Source organism: Nipponia nippon, unplaced genomic scaffold (genome assembly GCF_047370975.1).
Source record: "Nipponia nippon isolate SJK-2023a ecotype South Korea unplaced genomic scaffold, ASM4737097v1 scaffold_14, whole genome shotgun sequence".
NCBI lineage: Eukaryota > Metazoa > Chordata > Aves > Pelecaniformes > Threskiornithidae > Nipponia > Nipponia nippon.
In genome coordinates, this window is record NW_028262330.1 from 7,157,544 (window position 1) to 7,167,333 (window position 9,790).

The window sequence follows — 9,790 nt, forward strand, 5'->3', positions numbered from 1 at the left end:
AAAAGCTGAAATCCCATTGCATTTTCACAATTTGCAGTTGGTTTCCAGAGGCTTTGACTGAAAGACACAATTCCCACTCACCTTTCTTCAGAACTGCCTTCTGCACATCACCTACCCTGATTTGGGATCTGCTTTTTCCCCTTTTCACAAAATCTTTCTCTCCCGGTACCTACCCCTTGGCATTTTCCATCTCTTTCTTTTCTCCGACCACAGATAGTTGGAGTTTCTGTCTTTAATATCATGGTCTGACCTTAGCACGACTGCTAGTGTCTGTCTCAGTCTCAGGGGGCTGAAAAGTAAGAGCCTGATACAGAAATGAGTCAGGTCCTCTTGCCCTGGACATGAGCACACTACCTGTGCTCAGCAAAGCACCACGCCAGGTGTCATATTTATATACTGTCATTAATTAGCTCATGCAATTAATTATCACTAATGTTCAAAACGTAGCAGAATTTTGAACAGAAAGCGTCCCATATATTGGCATATTTATACCCTGTGAATATATTTTTTTTCTTTATTTTCAAGTCCCTTAAGCAGAAACTTATACTCCCTCAGGAATGAAGTCTCTTGGGCAAAGTTTAGTACATATTTAGAGAGAAACTTTAACCCATGTTGTAAACCACATATTAATATTTAATAAGCCCCTGCCTTCTTTCAACACAAATAAAATATTATTGCTCTCCGAGCTGAAATATGTTTAAATGGAACAATGATTTATATTTTTCCAAAACAAACAGTCTTCAAGTGAAGTTCTCTTGAAATTATTTGAAAGACTTTTTTGTGAATTGGATGGGTGCCTAAAAATAATGTTGTAGATTGTAAGATCTGACAATACTAATAATTACACTGCTGTAATTCAGCTTAAGCACTCTACCTTTCTCTGGGTATCAGGACTCCCTTTTTCTCCTTGACGTCTAGTGCATTTTAATGTATTCTAGTTGAACATTTAAATCTACAATCACAAGCTCCTCTGGAAAATACAGTCTTGTATTTTTAGGACTGGAAAAGGACATAGGAAACTTGTTTCTCCCTATTAAAATAATAATAAGTGTCTCTACTCATAGGAGAGGGGAAAAAAGAAAGAGAATAATGTGACAATTGTAATGATCCTACTCTGTCATAAAACAAATATGTTAATAGTGAAATACAATCATCAAACTGTAGAGCCACTCTAACATCTGGACTGAATTACAGGCGCTCGAAGGCGAGCCCACGCAACGCTGCGCTGGTGCTGCTGTGCCCCGGAGCCGCGGCAGGTGGATGCGCAGCCCCACATGGAGTGGGCTCACGCTGCTTTAATGCTCCTCCAACTTGGCAGAGCTGGTTCTCGTTCTCTCTTAAACTGGGGATGCTGCTGAATCAGCCCTTAGCGAGATCCATAACCAACACTGATGCCCTCTGCAGTAAAACAGGTTTCCCTGGGGAGGTTTTCAGCCTGCAGTTAAAAGAAGGGATTGACTTCTGGGTGCCCCTGTGCATGCATGGCTCCGCTGAATCGCAGGCTGGATCTAATTGTTGATTTGATAAAACATTTCCTGCATTCTTGATGTCTTTTTATTTGCTTCGTCCAGTGCAAGAAAAGGGGAGAAGGGAAAACAAATGGGGTTTAAAGCCTGGTGGCCAGTGGGAGGCTACTGAGCACTGGCATAAGCAAGAACAACCTTTAGGCTGCTAATGCACTCCCCGATACCTGGGTTTCTGAAGAGCTGTTTCGATAGTCATGAGCCAGATTTCGGGAACACTCTCTGACCCTGTGTGCTGCACAGTCCTGCCAGGTCCGTGTCCGAATCCCAGGGCTGGGATCTTCAGGGTCTGCTGAAGTCACCAGGGCTTTAGGAACCAAGCACCTGCAGGACACAGAGCTTACTTAGCTCAGACTTTGGAAGATCCTCTATAACATTTACCAGTGTGGTGCTGGTAATTATGTTAATAAAAGGACCTGGATCCTTAGAAGGTTTAAATGGGTGACATTCAATCAATGCAGCTACACTGCCTCACCCACTGAGGGTCTGGCACCTGGTGAACCATTAGCAACACAGCCCCCAGAGGATAAAATACAACAGGAAAATAGCTCTGTGTGGGGAAAAAAAAAAAAAAAAAAAAAAAAAAAAGACACCAATACAACATAACGAAACCCTCCCACATATCAAATGGCTGAAATGGCTGTGAGCAAATCCTGTGCATTATCTGGCAAAACATGATTAAAATTATGCCTGTGAGCTCCTTAAGGGGACAGATATGGTACATATGAAAGTTATATATCCTTCAGGTTTTCCCTGTCTCTCTGCAGTCAGATTTGCAGCTTGCTTTCAGAGATTACTGGAACAGGGTGTCCTGGGGTTTGCACCTCTCCTGGCTGGGTGCTGCAGACCTGCCCCCGCCGCATCGCCCCGGGCAGGCAGGGTGAGTGGTCCCACCGCTTCCCACCTGATGCTAAGGCTGGGTGCCACACTGGCACGACTGTAAAAGCCAATATCTAGTCTGCTCTTCTATGCTACAAAGGGGACAAAAGGAACAAAAAGTGTGGTGATGTACGCAATTGACAATGCATCCAGGCTTTTGAGTAATTGTAAATCAACATGGCACAGTGTAGTTTCAGAAAGTAAGATTGGTTTCAGTGTTATTTCAGTAATCTGGTGCTGCTTTAAACATTAACCAAGCCCTACTGCATAAAACCAGAGACAGTAAGGGGAGCAAGCACTTCTTGCAGGACATCCCTTCCCCTCAATTTTTTGCTCGATATTTTTAAGTGCTCTCCTTAGCCCAGTTTTCAGTGCTCCCAAGTGATGGGGACTCCTATCCAGGCAGCAGCTGAGCAGTCCTGTTTATTTATAAAAATCAACCAGAGCCACTCAAAAGGTTATGGCTACAGGCCAAATGTCTTTGACATCATAGCCTGTCATTAATGGCATAAATCCTCTGTGATTTCATTTCCCAGTCAGCTAACCAGCCTCTATCACAGATTATTTTAAAGGAAAAAATGTCTAAACATTTACCTTCAAACCCCAAACAGATCATATCTTTCTGTTTTGCCTTCCCAATATTAAATATATTCTCCTGCATACGGCATTTTTATTACAGGTTGCGACCAGTCACGGAGCTTGTTTCAGAAAGAGCTATGTACAAAGAGAAGTTTTCTTCTTGTTCCCTAAGGGGAAAACCAAAGACGGCATTTCATTTAACAAAACCTTTAATAACCACAATGATTTGCTGTTTCAACATATATTTGTTCCCCTGCTTGTGCACCGGATCTCTATCTGGTCATTCATTTTGAGGGAGAGAAAAAATTAAAAAGGTTGCTCTCTGTGCTACAGCTTCTTAAATCTGAGAACATTTAATGTGGACAGGGCAGAACAGTTTTACTTCAGACTATGCCTGTCCTTTCTTTTCCATAAAGTGATCGTGATTGTGTGCAAAACATCAGCAAATGACTCGGAGCATGAAAGGACCGAATATACATGTAATGCCCGAGTATTTTAGTTTAAAACACCTTGATATTTTCAGTCTTACTGACCTTGATATATTTGCTGGTGGACAATACACTGCCTGATAATAAGCCTTGATATTTGACCAGTCATTGCTGGTTACATTAGATTGGGTCTGAAAAGCACAAGAAAAGTTCTCCAAACCAGGGCTCGTACTGAACCTGCAGGGCTAAACTGAGAATTCTTCTACACTTGCATGCAAAAGCAGATAGTCAGAGAGTCGGTTTTGATCTCACTTTCTTGCATATAAACCTGAACGCACTGAAATTAGTCAAGATTATACCATTTGAGAGCAAACGAACCTGACGGGGCTGCCTCCAGCAGAAAAATGTTCATAATGTAACGTACAGCACTCACTTATCAGCTCTCATCTCGAAAGCGCCCTGTAAGGAGAAGTTAATTATACGCAATTACAGATGAATTCTGAGATCCGAATGAATTCAAAGGAAGAAAACTCAGGATCAGATCAAGTCCATTTCACACCTGCTGCACAAAGAGCAGAATTACACAGGCAATTTGGTACGTGGTGGGAGCAGTTAGGCTGAGGCAGCGAGCGTGATCCTCCTGATGCCAGTCCAAACTCCTGGAGGCCGTAATTTTTCAGTCCCTGATGCCTGTAGGTCGCAGGAGAAGGGAGCATCACAAGGAGCACCATGCCAAGGGGCCAGGGCAATGCAGCCAGGAGGCTGCCCCAGCCTGAGAAGGCACACCTGAATTTTCCCAATGCAGAAAATAACACATAGGGGCACACGAGCAAGACTGGCTGAGCAAACGCAGTCTTCCCATTCTCTCTGGCCACCCTGCAGCGTTCAGAAGAGAATGGACAGAACTGGAGCTGGGCATTACAGCACGAACCCGAAGTTCCCATTTGAGCCATCACTCTTGCCTTCATCCCATGTTAACCATGTAGCCGAAAGCCCTCACCACCACCAAAGAATAACAAAAGGACCTCACGCATACGTTAGCAAATATAAATTAGATGTTTCCTTTTTTTGAGCTGTCTGGAATCTCAGGAGGCACCTGCGAGCAAATGCTACCCAGACGTGCAGACAGCACAGATGTGTCAGAGCACTCGTGTGAGAGCCAAAGTTAAAATATGCCTGCAAAGCACCAGTAGCTCCATTCTTATGACTAACGCATCCCAAAGGTGCCATAACATGCACTGATGCAATGAATTCTGGGGCGCTGGAAGGAGTACAGTGAGAGGAGGAGCCGGAGAGGAGAATTTCTTAGGAAAGCCGGCAAGTTATTTTTCCACAATCTATCATACTACTTTTACACTGCGAGTTAGCCTTTTCTTCCAACTGCAGAGATGAAAAGTCACACAACTACAGCATGAATTAAGCCAGCCAAGAAAAAGAAAAGCAGCTTTCTCTGCTCCCCAGGGCATATATTATGCCTATTTGCTAACATTTTTTGATATGTGGAGGAGACAAACTTCAAGGAAGGAATGTGGTCATCTCCTATCTGAAACAAAATCTACCATGTTGGAACGGGCTGAACGTCTTTAGTTAGCAAGATGTGTTAGGGGCAGTAATATACTTGAGTGGTAATACTTACATTTTTCAGCACAAATAATACGACGCTGCCTTTATGAATAACAGTCACGTGATGGACTCTTACAGTACCGGTGGAAATAATAAATAGCACATCTGCACCCTGGCAGAAGATAAGGTGTGTGCCCGAGCAGAGCAGGAGGGAGGTCAGCAGCGAGAGGCAGACCCAACCACCACAGTCGCAGAAGCTCCCAGGGTTTACGTGCTCCCATGGATGACGAGCTGGGTGACAGCAAAACTCCATAAGCCTTTAGAGTAGATAAAGTTACCTGTAAACGTGTTGGGAAGCTTCCTCCTGAACAGCCACCAGCAACAACCATCATCTGAAGCAATCTTTCCAGGGACATGGAAATATCCGTAGAAGGAATCCTGCAAGATTCGAAGTGTGTGGCGTGAGGCTTTGAAGCAATGCATAATTAATTATATCTCAAATACATGCAAATAATTTACACGTGTAACAAAATCTTCAAGTCTGAAAACCCAGAATATGAAAGACTGCGACTGTTTAATCATTTACTGTAATAGCACTATTGTCATTAAAAAGGCGCCACGATGCGATTCTTGCAGCAGATGAAAAGGAGGGACAATACATGCAGATGATACTCACATTTTCTTTTCCTGCTCTCCCAGTGGTTTAATTTATATCTGATGAGACTACAGTTTTAAGAAAGAGAATGGCACATTAGTCTCACTGGTAATATCACTCAGGATGAAAGCACTCTCATTATTCGCACTGAAAGATCCAGATTTGCTTAAACAAGAACTGTCACAACATGCTGAGGTCCAGGGATTCCTAGGGGAGCTAGTCTGACATATTTGAAGCTGGTTTGCATTAATTTATGAATATTACATAGTCTGTTTGTCCAATGGTTCTAAAGATGTTTAGTCAATGCATACCTTGAGTTAATTCAATAGAAAAACTGTCAGATAATACGCCAAGGGACGGGCACAGCAACTCTGGCAACCCCTCCTCATTAAACACCGAGTGTAAAGAACCGCAGAAGGATTTCATCACAGGAGTTAATGAGCTATAAATATTGAAAATTCCAAGACGCTCCATCTACATTAAAATGGTGCAACTATAAAGGTAAATACCAAATCCACAAGGGTCCTTCAGATCAAAGCCTGGTGAAGAGTGTCACTGGAATGAGAGAGAAAAGAAGGGGGAAAGGATGAGAAGGGCAGAAATAAACTCCCGAGCCTGCTGGGAGATAGCTTTGGAAAACTTGAGATAACGACTCTAATACAGCTCCAGTACTGGCTCTAATTAGGATCAGTCAGGGCTTCCCTAATTACTTTTAATCCCCTTGGCTTCTTTGAAAACAGGAGTGACCACGCACAAGGCACGCAGCCCCGCGCCGGAGTACATGGCACGTGGAGGAGAGCACTGTTCAGAGATTCGCAGCCGCCTTACCCCGCTGGTACTCTCACAGGCAATTTTCCATACGGGATCAGATTTGCAGGCTGGCCAGTTAGAGAGGGGAGGAGGGAGGCCAAGGACACCGGGATCTGCAAGAGCACCCGTCTCCATCAGCACAGCCTTTGCAAAGCAAGACACAGCTGATATTATGCCTTCCTTAATTGAATTAATTGTTCTCCTTTTCCAGATGCTGCTGTGACAATCACCCAAAGACCCTGCAGATAGGCATCCTTCAGGCGGAGCTACTGAGCTTGCTATAAAAAGCAGAGGGAGTATTTTTGCACTCCATTTGCTTTGAAATGCAGTGTGCATTTGCGCTGCTCCATAACTTTATTCACTTTATTTTCCTTTAAAGCCTTTTGTTTTTCTTCAATTAGCTGCTAGGCTTCTTATTAGAGGGTAGAGATCTCTTGCCAAACTTTCTTGCAGAAGGAAGAATGGAATTCCCTCTGTTTCCATCTGTAGATCACAGAGGTATCCTGAGTCAGTCAAAGCTCTCTTGCCTAAGGTGTAAACAGAGAAAATACCAACTTTTGCCCTGCTTCTACCTTTCCAGTAAAAGTGAAGTCAGTGCAAGTATCAACATGGGAAAAAGAAAAAAAAAAAAAAAAAAGTCTGTCTTGAATTCTCTGTGTGCATGCAAAGCACTCACACATAAATACAGGGGCAAAGATGGAAATGTTTTGGTTAAAGGTGGACATTCCTCCTTCCTGGGAGCTAACAGTCACTGCACCACTTAAGAATAATCAAAAGACTTAAAAAATAGAGCTAAAGCGGTGTTATTTCTCTGGGTAATCTCTCTGCCCCAGGGTGAGATTCATCTCTGTTCATAAAGATCCCGTGCTATTAAACTGTAGAAATCTACCCTTTCCTGTTAACAGCCTATTATATAGCAATTAAATGAAACTCCGATAATGATTTCGGTGGAAGCTGTACCTTTAAGTTTATTACTCTCAGGCAACATTAGCAGCCAGATTTTTCTCAAAGTGTAATAATCAAGACATTTCTTAGGTAGTGACCTCAAAGTGCTCTGGTTTGGTTTGTTCTTTATTTACGGCTGGGCGTTGGTATTTGCGGGCTGGAGCAGCAGGTTCCCAAGGCAGCAGCTGGAGGCCTGGGCAGCCCGGTGAGCACAGTGGCTGTGTCCCTGCTGCTTGCGAACTCCAAGCCTGAATGAAACACATGCATAGCCATGAGGCACCCTGCATGCCATGTAATGTAAAATAATTAATGAGTTAATTTGCATATCAAATACAGTTTATGCACAGCAAGACATTTTGTCTGTTAAAAAAAAATGTAGTTCGTAAAATATCAATCCTGGAAAGCAAGAGCCTATGGCTTCCTACCTGCTGCAGCAGGGAAGGTCTCCCCAGGGAGCCAAGGCATTTCTTGCAGCAGGAGAGAGCACGGTTTCCCCAGAGGATCCTTCCCCCAGCTGCCTGATTATGAGGAATAACCAGAGCAAGGCCAAGTTTGGGCATACAAGACCCAATACTTGGTTTTGACCTTGGTTCCTGAGTTACCCTGAAATCTGCTACAGTTGGGAGGTGCAAGGAGGAGGGTATCCAACAAGGACAGGAGATCTACGTGGCAGCTCACGAGTCCCTTTTGCACAACTTCCCAACCAGAGTGATTTAGTAGCTATTTCACAATTTAATGTACGTCATTTGTATGAGTTTCAATGTAGAATTTTTTTAAAAAATCTGTTTCCAGTATCTATGGCTTGAAATCCAAGCCAGTAAGGAAGGAAAAGGCAAGAGCAGTATTTTTTTTGTGAGGAATAATATAAAATGTATATATTGCTGAAACAGGTATGTTTGTAGCCCTTCCCTGTCCTGCCCACCCCAAACTATAAAATGCATTGGCTTGTGTATAACAACCTGGATTTGCACACTCAGTAAAGCTGAAAATGTTGGTGCTAGATTAAAGACTGTACTTTAGAGAAAACTTTGGAAAGAGAAAAAGAATTATATTTTCAAGACTCATATTTCATTTTCATATTCTTGAACTTTCTATGATTTTCATTGCTTTCACTTTTCTGTCCTGTCCCCAGACATTGGCAAACCAGTGGAAACCTCTCCGCAATCTGCAGGAGAGGACAAAGCAAAGGCAATGCATCAAGCTAAAAAGAGGGAAAGGCTTCAGGTGGCCATGAGGGTTATAAAATGATGTTAACTCCTTACAAAATAAGCTCTGTCCTAGGCACCAGATAAATGGAAGGATTTAGGTATGGATTTCAGTTCCATCTGGAGAACTGCCAAAAGCACAGAGCAGCCTGCTGTGGTACAGCGCAGTAGCCGGTCTTACCGTGTCTGCCTCTGATGCTTACGCTGGATGCGATACGAACGGTTCATGTGATGCTGCCGGTGCTCCCCTGGCAGCACATGCTCCCAGGACAGCGTTCCTTCCCTTTCTCCTAACAGAAGACACACAGGATTGCCATGCGCAGTGATATACTGCTGTCGCTTCCTACCTCTCAGCAGCCGTTGTTCCCATGTAGCTGCTCAATTCACAAAGACCTGTTCCTCTTCCCTCACCTGGAACTCTGAAGTTTTCATCTCAAAGTCCTCCAAGTAACTCCACAATCATTCAGCTGATTTTACTCATCCTCTAATTTCCACAAAGTGCCATTGCAGTTGGTGCAGGTGGTGATCAGAGTTTGGCTTTGCTCGGTGGGTTAGGGAGTGCTGTAGGACTCCTACTGCTCTCTGGCTTCCCCTGTGAGGACACATGGCTTTTGTGTTTGCAGCATCAACAGTCCTGTTCTGACTTCCATCATGGCTGCAAACAGGTCTCAAAATTGCCAGTTCATTGAATTTAAACAAGTTGCAAGTTTGCAAGTGCTTTTAGATCCTAGCTATCTGGAAGCCAATGAGGGATGAGTTATCTGAACACAGGTGAAACAGCTGAATCTTGCACACCAAAGAGCAAATGGAGAGAGAAGCAAAAATCAGTCTGAAAAATTTGCAAGCTTTCCCCCCCAGTCTATCTCACACAGGTTTACCAAAGTACGATTCCTTACGCTGCTGCTCTGAGGGGTGCAAGAAGCCGTCGGGACCCTGTACGTGCACTGATCCCCCCTGCACAGCTGACAGCCCTGTCCCCGACGAGCTGACAAGCCCCTCAAATGAGACAAATGAGCTAATCCAGACGAGGTAGGTGTTGAATCCCAGAGTGCAAGTCTTACCCAATACCTTCACTGCGTGGTAATCTCCACCTGCCAAGAATCCAGAACCATGAAACAGGCTCCCCTGAAGTCACAAGTTTAATTTAAACATTTTGAAACAATGGGCACTTCTTTAAATGTTATCATACATTTTTGCACACCT

The 9,790-nt window shown here is 43.7% G+C and overlaps 1 long non-coding RNA gene across 3 annotated transcripts; it reads right to left on the reverse strand.

Annotated features, from left to right (window-relative positions):
* Positions 1 to 146: 146 nt before the first annotated feature.
* LOC148056440 (uncharacterized) lies at positions 147 to 8,968 on the reverse strand. 3 transcript variants are annotated; one of them, XR_015703264.1, is made up of 6 exons: positions 5,649 to 5,697; positions 5,311 to 5,410; positions 3,788 to 3,868; positions 2,997 to 3,148; positions 1,691 to 1,847; positions 147 to 1,435 (listed from the first exon to the last, which is right to left on the reverse strand). It is a non-coding gene; the product is annotated as an uncharacterized LOC148056440 (long non-coding RNA). The 3 variants fall into 3 exon arrangements; XR_015703265.1 differs by lacking the exon at positions 5,649 to 5,697 and adding an exon at positions 8,769 to 8,968 and having other exon boundaries at positions 147 to 1,847; XR_015703263.1 differs by having other exon boundaries at positions 147 to 1,847.
* Positions 8,969 to 9,790: the final 822 nt, after the last annotated feature.